Source organism: Lagenorhynchus albirostris, chromosome 1, assembly GCF_949774975.1.
Source record: "Lagenorhynchus albirostris chromosome 1, mLagAlb1.1, whole genome shotgun sequence".
Taxonomy (NCBI): domain Eukaryota; kingdom Metazoa; phylum Chordata; class Mammalia; order Artiodactyla; family Delphinidae; genus Lagenorhynchus; species Lagenorhynchus albirostris.
The window spans coordinates 66328075-66338510 of NC_083095.1; positions in this window are offsets into that span (position 1 = coordinate 66328075).

Sequence of the window (10436 nt, forward strand, 5' to 3'; positions counted from 1 at the left end):
ATGTTCTGAAAAAACTGAACCTTTGTTTACTACCAAATTATATAGATACTGGAACATACTTTTTTGATATTGTAGCATTTTTGAAATCAGGACACAGCACACAATAGATGGGAGCTGAGACTCTATGAAATAAGGTAGTTTCGGAAAATTAGGCCTCCTAATTAACATTCTGCAGTGAGCAATACTTGCTTGATGACTCTGTAAAGCTGTATTACTTATTTCAACATGGAGTTGGCATAACAGTATAATTGAAATCAGCACTAAATGCATAATCAAATTTTGCTGAAATTTAGAACAAGATTATGTGAAGTTAGTTTTAAACTCCTAGAAATACTTTTTAAACTTTTTTTTTTCAATTTCAGCCCTGAGCTCATAGACTGTTGAAGGCAAAGAAGGAACTAGGTTTCTCACAGTGTTTTGTTTATATCTGGACATTTGGACAATATTTCAACAATTGTTGGCAAGAGAGAAAAGGATTAACAGAGAGGCTGTATAATCAAAATTACCCTCACCCCCAAAACAAGGCAGACAGGTTCCTACAGAGAAACAAGTCTGACACAGGCATCACAAGCCTTGTGGGTTTTCAACAGGCTCAGCGCCATGTTTACCACGAATGAGGCTTGAGAGTGCAGAATTTCACAGAGGCAATTAGATACTGAAAATGCCTCATTTACACCATTTCAAAATTGATCATAAATCAGATTTTATTATGATTGCTTCCACTCTGTTTTCAATTTAGAATATTCAAATTACCATTAAATCTTTATTTGTATAGAATGTCCTAAAGCATTTGGCTTTCTCTTGGTGCAAGTGCATCATTAATATTATTCAGTCTACCTCTGTTCATTTCTCATTAGCCTCTACAAAATAGTAAATACTCAGTGGCATGTCATTTTCTTGATGAGAAATCAAAGTATTGATTTATTAAAAAGACAAGAAACTAAAGTCTTCATCATTGAAAATGTTATTCATATGTATGTTATTACTAGGAAATAGAAATTTTGCCTTCACAGACAACATAAGTATAATAGCAGACACTGGCCATTGCTGCCATTTAGATAGTAGGACATGCCAACCAAACAGCACTGACACATTGATGGTCCCTTAGTTCAGGAAGCTGAAATGGCAAAGGTAAATGCAAATTCATATTGAAATCTTTTGGCAATGCTTAGTTATAGCTAAAGATAACTTATTCAGAAGTTTCAGACTCTGCTTATTTTAATATTTTAGGATAATCATCCAAATATAAACAGTTTCTTTTGAAAATCCTGTAGAAAAGCCTCTGACCCCTGAGAATCTGTCTGAAGTCTCCAAGAGGTTCTAGATCCTAGTTTGAGAAACACGGTATAGGTTGATATAGAAAAATCTACTTTCTGGAGTTTGTGTAGCTTTATATGTGTCCTTTTCTTGAGAGGACAACTCAAGAATTAGAAATAGAAAAGGAGGGGGGTCATAGTTATTGAGCACCAACTACTTGGTAGGCATTTTACATACAAGATTGCATTTAATGTTTGCAATTATTCTGAGGGGTAGGTATTATCCCATTCTACAGCTGAGGAAATTGATGCTCAAAGGAATTATGTACCTTGGGTAAATTCATATGGGTAATAATATTGGACTGGGGGAAGCCAGAATTCAAATTCAGTTTCCTCAGAATCCGAATCCACGCTCCTTCTTATTCTATAATTTTATTTAACATTAGAGGAATCCTAATGTAGCTTTAACCAGGAAAATCTTTATAAACTATTTTAAAATTCTTGGGCAATCAATACGTAGATCATAATAAGAGGAAAAACTTCAGTCAACTCTAGGTGTTCTGTTTCTAGCTTAGGAAGGAAAAAAATTGTCTCAACAGCTTATTTTTATCTTCCAAAATGTTCTGGGTTATGTTTTTTAGACCACTGAAGATAACTTATGAGTTAAAGGTAATATAATTGTTGTGGTCAAGAAAAAAAAAAACAGAAGAAAAAAAAGCCTGTGACCATAAAAAACAATAATAAAATGGCCCAATCCAGGATTTATGCCCATGTTGTCCTCCATTAAAACAAGTGATTCAGAATTGCCTTTAGTGGTCAGTTCTTTAAAAAAAATTAAGCAAAATAAAATAAAATTCAGTTTTTGAAAAATAATTGAATAAAATAAATAATAACTCAATTATTTGAATGCATGTTTTATCAACTAAAATCAGCTTTCTGTTTTAGGTAGTAAGCTTTTGTTTTAATCAAATAGTTTTCATTAATGAACCTCAGTAGAGTCACATAGAGTTCTAGCATTTCTGAGAGCTCCTAAAAAGGTAGGTAAAACGCAGGGTTGTTTTTTTTTTAAATACACAAAAATTAATTAGAGATGGAGATTCTAAAGGAAATAGGAAAATAGTTTTGCAACCTTAGGGTTAGCAAAGCTTTCTAAGATAGGACACAGAAAGCAGAAACCATTAAAAAGTTGATAACTGGACTTCATCAAAATTAAAAATTTTTGCTCATAAAAAGACACCATAAAAAAAAAAACAGGTAATCTAGAGGCTGGGAGAAAATATTCAGGAATATTTAACAATGAGATATCCAGAAAAGGACATGTATCTAGAATAAATCAGGAACTCTTACAACTCAATAAAAAGAACAACCCAAATAAAATGTGGCCAAAAGACTTAAACAGACACTTCACAAAAAAAGATATACAAATGGCTAATTAGCAAATAAAAAGATGCTCAACATCATTAATCATCAGCGAACTGTTAGTTTACACAATGAATACTATTTCATACCTATTAGAATGGCTAAAATGTAAAAGATTGATAATACCAAATATTGGCAATTATGTGGAGCAACTAAGAACTCTCATACATTGTTGGTGGGAGTATAAAACGATACAACATTCAAAGAACTGCTTGGCAGTTTCATATAAAGATAAACTGACACTGTGAACCATCAATTCCACTTCTATGTATTTGTCCATGAGAAATTAAGGCATATGTCCACAAAGATTTGTATAAGAAAGTTTGTAACTGCTTTACTCATAATAGTTCCAAACTGGAAACAGCCCAAATGTTCTCCATCAACAGGAAACTGGATAAATTGTAGTATATTAATACAATGGAATACTACTCAGCAATAAAAAGGATCATATCACTGATATGCATAGCAGCCTGGATGAATTTTACAGGTAAATTGTACAAAACAAGCCAAACATAAAAGAATACATTTGTATGACTTCTTTCATATAAAGTTTAAGAACAAGCAATGCTAACCTAATAGTCATAGAAATCAGAACAGCCATTGCTTAAGGGGGAGAGGGATATGGGGAATGGACTGAATGTGGTACAGGGGAACTTTCTGAAATGATGTAAAGTTCTGTATCTTGATCAGTATGTGGGTTATATGGGTGTATACATTTGTCAAAACATATCAACTATACACATGAAATGTGTGCATCTCACAATTATCAATTATACTGCAATAAAAACCATGCTTCCATAAAAAAGAAGAAAGCAGCAAGAACAAACGAATTGTTGCTGAAATCTAATGCCGAAGGGTTTGCTGTTTTTAACCAGTGCTCCTGGAACTTTATCTATACTCCCTTACTAGATATATATTGATCCCATCTAATAACAAGGCACTTAGTAAAGCTGGTAGATACTGCCTTTGTGGAGGCTTCATCAAGGTGAATTAATAGGTATACTTTCGGCACTTCCCTGGTGGTACAGTGGTTAAGAATCTGTTTGCGAATGCAGGAGATACAAGTTTGAGCCCTCGTCCAGGAAGATCCCACATGCCAAGGAGCAACTAAACCCATGCGCCACAACTACTGAGCCTGCACTCTAGAGCCCGTGTGCCACAACCACTGAAGCCCGCGCACCTAGAGCCCATGCTCCGCAACAAACGAAGCCACCACAATGAGAAGCCCGTGCACCACAACAAAGAGTAGCCCCTGCTCACTGCAACTATTAGAGAAAGCCCATATGCAGCAAGCAAGACCCAACACAGCCAAAAATAAATAAATATTTTTTAAAAAAAGAAACAGACAAATATACTTCTAAAGTAGTGCACTAAATATCTTTCAACTTACATTAATTCCTTTATTTAATAAATAGTTATTGAGCACCTATTGTGTGGCAGGTATTGTTCTAGGAACCAGGGGTAGAGCAGTGACCATGGAGTTTCACTTGAGTGTGGAAGAGACAGAGATTTTAAAAGTATTCAAATAAATAAATGGGGTAATTTCAGATGGTGATAAATGCAATGAGGAAAATGAAATATTTGACCACATTTTACTCATTTCTGAGGCAGGGTGTGTGAATCACATATTTGCCTGTCAAACTGCATGTCACATTTAGCTGTGTTATGATTTCAAATATCAATTCTCAAATACTTTTGCTCTCACTCTATGAAGAAAACACATTTTCAAAACATGAGAACATGAAGGCCTATTTCACTGGTGCACATTTATGTACATTTTCTCACACACTCTTAAAAAAGGACAGATTGACAATTCACCAAATCATTACACATAAATTAAAAGCATATGGACTGTGCATTTAAGTAAAGAACACCACACTGTTAAGATCCACTATCATCCCTCAGTTTCACTGGGAACTCCCACTTTCTCCTCAAGGCTTGAATATTTAAGAAGGTATACTAGTAAGTGACTGGGGATTTCTAAAACCTACTGGCTTGAAATGACCCATGAAAATCATACTACATACCAAGCCCTCATTCATATAACATGTACGGTATAGGGAATAAAAGTTTCAGACTCTAAAGTCGTAGCAACTAGTTCACTGGAATTGTTCTAGAGTCATGCAGTTGAGCCACAGGATTTCACCAGTTTAAGCATCTGTTACCACACCATAGTATTGTTGCTCTTGATGTCTTAAAGTTTATTTTGGTTCTCATCAGTGGAGGAAAGAGATTCTAGCCATTGGTGTTTTAGCTTTGTTTGACATTGATGAAAAGCTAAAATTGTATTAGTCTCAACTACGGTAGATCAACCCTTGTCCTAAAAACAACTTTCCCAAAGTCAGGTAGGCCTGTGCAAGCCAAAATGTGGGTGAAATTATTTCCTATAATTTTAGTTTCTATGATGCTTTATATCATTTTGAGAAATGGTGTTTTCTTTCATTAGTAAACCCTATTAGCACTTCAGGGAAAACAATGGGTGACAAGCATCTTTAATGTCACCTGCTTAGAAACAGAGACCATGCCAAAGGGCAGTGTGGTCTGCCCAGTGGCTCACTGGCAGAACTGAAATTAAACCAGAGAGTGCTGAACTTTCCATTTGGGGCTAATCTTCTAGCATCCCCTCTAAGCTACACAATTCATATGAAAGAAAAACTTTTGCTGATTGTCAGTGGAGTCTACACATGATGAAAATCGACATTTATGTTCATTCACCTTTCAAAATAATGATGATAACGATGATGATAGCTCTTGAGAAACCATGAAGCAGGTATTCAAGCGAAAGCAAGCAATTAAAGAGAAGGACAACTGGGGCTGCATAGTCACCTGAACAAAGGACAATTAAGAATCAAAATGATAAATAGTAATAGTAATAAGAGTGAAAATGGACTCCTACAATTTATATGGTGAGGCTGAGGGGTTTTTTTTCTTATTTTATGAAAATATATCCACAGTGTTAGTATTCACATGAATAAATAATAAAATTCAATTCGTTTTATCTTTTTGAGCAGAGTGAGGTTGATGGCAGAGACAGAAGAACGCCTGTGATCAAATCTCACTCCATGTCTTCTATCCGAAGTGTTTTACATTCTAGGCTAAGAAAACAAGGCCAAATCATACAATCATGTATTGGAGGGCACACATAAATGGTGTCTGAAGTCACCCTAATATGTTTTATCCTCCTGGCTCCTTTCTAATTCTGAGAGTCATGGTCAGTAAGGACCTCTTTTCTATCCATCACATGGTTAAGGCCTGTGGGCTTGTTAGGAACACAAGTTTTGAGGCAGGCATATCTGGATTTGAATCTCAGCTGTGCCATTTACTAGTGTGATCCTGGGTTAGTTGTTTGGTTGTACTTTCCCACAGTTCCTCGAATTGGGAATAATACCAACCTCATTACCTTATTGTAAGATTAAAATAAGATGATGTATGAAACATGCCTGGCCTATGAAAGGTACTCAAATAACTTGGTTCATTTCCCCTCTGCTTCTTTCTCATAAGTCTTATCACACATTGCTCATATAATGTTATCTTGCTGTTTACCCCTCCTTAGATTATAACCTCCTCAATAGTGAGGATGGCAGATCATTCCTTTTTGCGTCCTCTGGCGGCCACCACATAGTGCCTTAAACAGAGGAGGCACTTGGAAACTATATATTGAATTTTACTTCTTGTAACTCAGCTTACACTCAGCAATTTAACGAAATAAAACCACGGTCAAAATGTCTAGTGATATTTCTTTTCTCCTGTAGAGAGGCTGCTTTTATTTTTAGAAGTGTCTTTCTGGAGCATTCACTTAGATCGATGGCCGTTTCCTTCAGACAGGCAGTCTTCCCAGTCTTACCTGGGAAGGTGGGTTATCCATTTTGGATGGGGCTATCTGTTTTCACCATTCAGCTGAGGCTTTGCTTTTGTCTTGAAATTAGTTTGTGACATACATGTTTAGATGAGTTTTCCAGTGAAACAGGAGGAGCCCAAGGAGTAAATCAGTCAAAGTATTCCACCTTTTGTCAACTAAACATCGATTAGCTGCAATTTACAGTACAGCTGACTATAGGTACACATGATACATTTTTAATAATTCATAAGAATTTTGGTGAGCCCTAAATGTGTTCAAAATGCTTTGATCCACGGAAATTTATTTTTTCAAGTTCTCCACAGATAAAGTAAATGGCAATTATGCAAATACTTTAAAGAGGCAAATTCAAATCAGTCACTTGGGTCTATGCCTTGTACATTTTACCTTGGGAAAAAATGTAAATAAATTAATAGTCTTGAATATTTAGGAATTAAGTGCAACTTTTCTTTCCTTTATCTTTCTCTTTGGCTCTTTGACCTTAGAGACTACTTCAGTTTTCTCACAAGTCTGTTTCAAGGATGAAATGATGTAAATATATACAATGCCCAAAACAGCGCCCACCGCACAGTACAGGCTGGAGGTGGGGCATCTGGGCAGCTGATATTGCCATTCAAGGCACAGCCTAAGCCTGAGTTTCCCTTTCAGGAGAAAGGAGAGTTCTCAACAACAATCCAGTAAGGAATTTCCCAATCCCCTTCTCTCTGAGCCCACAGACATTCCAAAGACCTTTGAGTCAAAATACTGTAAGAATTCTGGTCACAGTAAATTTCATCAAGGATAATATCTTGAAACAAACAAATAAAAATATTACCTTGAAGGGGAGTTCCCTGGTGGTCCAATGGTTAGGACTCAGAGCTCTCACTGCTGCTTGGGGAACTGAAATCGCCCTGTGTGGGGCTGCCAAAAAAAAAAAAAAGACTAACAATTACCTTGGTAAGGAAAGCAAGGAAGCAATTATCATAGGTGGAGGGGTGGGGAGCATTCAGGGGTTTTCTGGGAGCTGCCAGTGTTCTGGATCTGAGTAGTGGCTACATGGTTTGATTTTATGATGATTAAGGTATACATTACTATTTTATGCACTTTTTATGTATGTGTGTTATATTTCACAATGGACAAGGCTTAAAATGAGGAGTGTGTGTGTGTGTGTGTGTGTGTGTGTGTGTGTCTCAAACAAACAAAAAATATGTATCTTCTTGCATTTTTAGGGTGTTTCATATCACTGTTTTCAAACAGGTGGCACACTGTTCATCAGACAGAACTTCTTCTATTGGACCCAAAGATATGAAAAGACTTGTCTGAGGCTAGTTCCTGATAGAGTCTAGTGCTTAGGACTAAGTTGTCCTAAGTTGTTTAGTGTTCTTTTCATTTCTCCAAACTTTCTTCCAAACCAGGATGTGCATTTTACACCATGTTAATATTATGCAAACTAATGAAATCTTAGATCATTTTTTTTTCAGGTGGTGAATAAGGCAAGGGTCTTTTATTTATTTTTTTATACAGCAGGTTCTTATTATCCATTTTATACATATTAGTGTATATATGTCAATCTCAATCTCCCAATTCATCACACCACCACCCCCATGTCACTTTCCCTCGTTGGTGTCCATATGTTTGTTCTCTACATCTGTGTCTCTATTTCTGCCCTGCAAACCGGTTCATCCGTACCATTTTTCTAGGTTGCACATATATGCGTTAATATACAATATTTGTTTTTCTCTTTCTGACATACTTCACTCTGTATGACAGTCTCTAGACCCATCCACATCTCTACAAATGACCCAATTTCGTTCCCTTTTATGGCTGAGTAATATTCCATTGTATATATGTACAACATCTTCTTTATCCATTCGTCTGTCGATGGGCATTTAGGTTGCTACCATGACCTGGCTATTGTAAATAATGCTGCAATGAATATTGGGGTGCATGTGTCTTTTTGAATTATGGTTTTCTCAGGGTGTATGCCCAGTAGTGGGATTGCTGGGTCATATGGTAAGTCTATTTTTAGTTTTTTAAGGAACCTCCATACTGTTCTCCACAGTGGCTGTATCAATTTACATTCCCACCAACAGTGAAAGAGGGTTCCATTTTCTCCACGCCCCCTCCAGCATTTGTTGTTTGTAGATTTTTCTGATGATGCCTGTTCTAACTGGTGTGAGGTGATACCTCATTGTAGTTTTGATTTGCATTTCTCTAATAATTTTTAATGTTGAGCAGCTTTTCATGTGCTTCTTGGCCATCTGTATGTCTTCTTTGGAGAAATGTCTATTTAGGTCTTCTGCCCATATTCGGATTGGGCTGTTTGTTTTTTTGATATTGAGCTGCATGAGCTGCTTGTAATTTTGGAGATTAATCCTTTGTCAGTTGCTTCATTTGCAAATATTTTCTCCCATTCTGAGGATTGTCTTTTCGTCTTGGTTATGGTTTCCTTTGCTGTGCAAAAGCTTTTAAGTTTCATTGGGTCCTATTTGTTTATTTTTGTTTTTATTTCCATTACTCTGGGAGGTAGATCACAAAAGATCTTGCTGTGATTTATGCCAAAGAGTATTCTTCCTATGTCTTCCCCTAAGAGACTTATAGTGTCCGGTCTTATATTTAGGTCTCTAATCCGCTTTGAGTTTATTTTTGTGTATGGTGTTAGGGAGTGTTCGAATTTCGTTCTTTTACATGTAGCTATCCAGGTTTCCAGCACCACGTATTGAAGAGACTGTCTTTTCTCCATTGTATATCCTTGCGTCCTTTGTCATAGATTAGTTGACCATAGGTGTGTGAGTTTATCTCTGGGCTTTCTGTCCTGTACCATTGATCTATATTTCTGTTTTTGTGCCAGTACCATACTGTCTTGATTACTGTAGCTTTGTAGTACAGTCTGAAGTCAGGGAGTCTGATTCCTCCAGCTCCTTTTCCCTCAAGACTGCTTTGACTATTCGGGGTCTTTTGTGTCTCCATACAAATTTTAAGATGAAATCTTAGATTATTTTTAAAATTATGAAATATTTCAAACATATACACAAGTATTGAGAATAATTTAAGAAAACCCTATATATAAAATCTTATTTGCCCAACATGCTTCAAACTTTTCAAAAATAACAATACATTACAGATATATCTTAGACCCACTGTGTATCTCTCTCAGCTGCCTTTCTTCCTCTCTCTCTAAATTCCAATTTTCATGAGTTTAAAAAATAATTTTCCATACACACATATACATGTATCCATAAGTAATATATAGTCTTCTTTGGCAGATTTTAAAACTTTATTTAAATTGTATCATATTAGAATGTCCTTCTGCAACTTTTTGCTTTGTTTTGGCTTAAAATTACATTTTTTATGTTTAACCATGCTAATACATGTAGCCATTGGGTAGTATTCCTTTCCTGGATATGTCACTGTTTTTTAGTTTATTCACTCTCGCATAAAGAATACTTAGGTTGTATCGATTATTTTGCTGCTGAAAACATTCTTATAGAACAGGGATTGTCAAACTATAATCCAATGGGCCAAATCGAACCTACCACCTATTTTTATATGTCCCATGAGCTAAGAATAATTTTTACATTTTTTAATAGTTGAAAAAAAATCAAAGAATAGTATTTTATGACACATGAAAGTTGTATAAAATTCAAATCGCAGTGTCCATATATAAAGTTTAATTGGAACACATATATAAAATGGCAATTCAAAATAAGATACTGGCATAAAGCTGAGACTTTGAGAGGTGTCATTCTAATGGAAGGATAAACTTGGGCAAAACCCCATCACATAGAGGAAGATAGTTAGGAAATATGCCAGTCTTAATCTTATTTCTGAATAGAGTTGGGAAAATGTTCTCTGAAGATTTCCTAATCACAAGTCTGCCTTCATCTGGGTTACAGGCAAGAATTTATATTAAGCTGAAAGTTTAG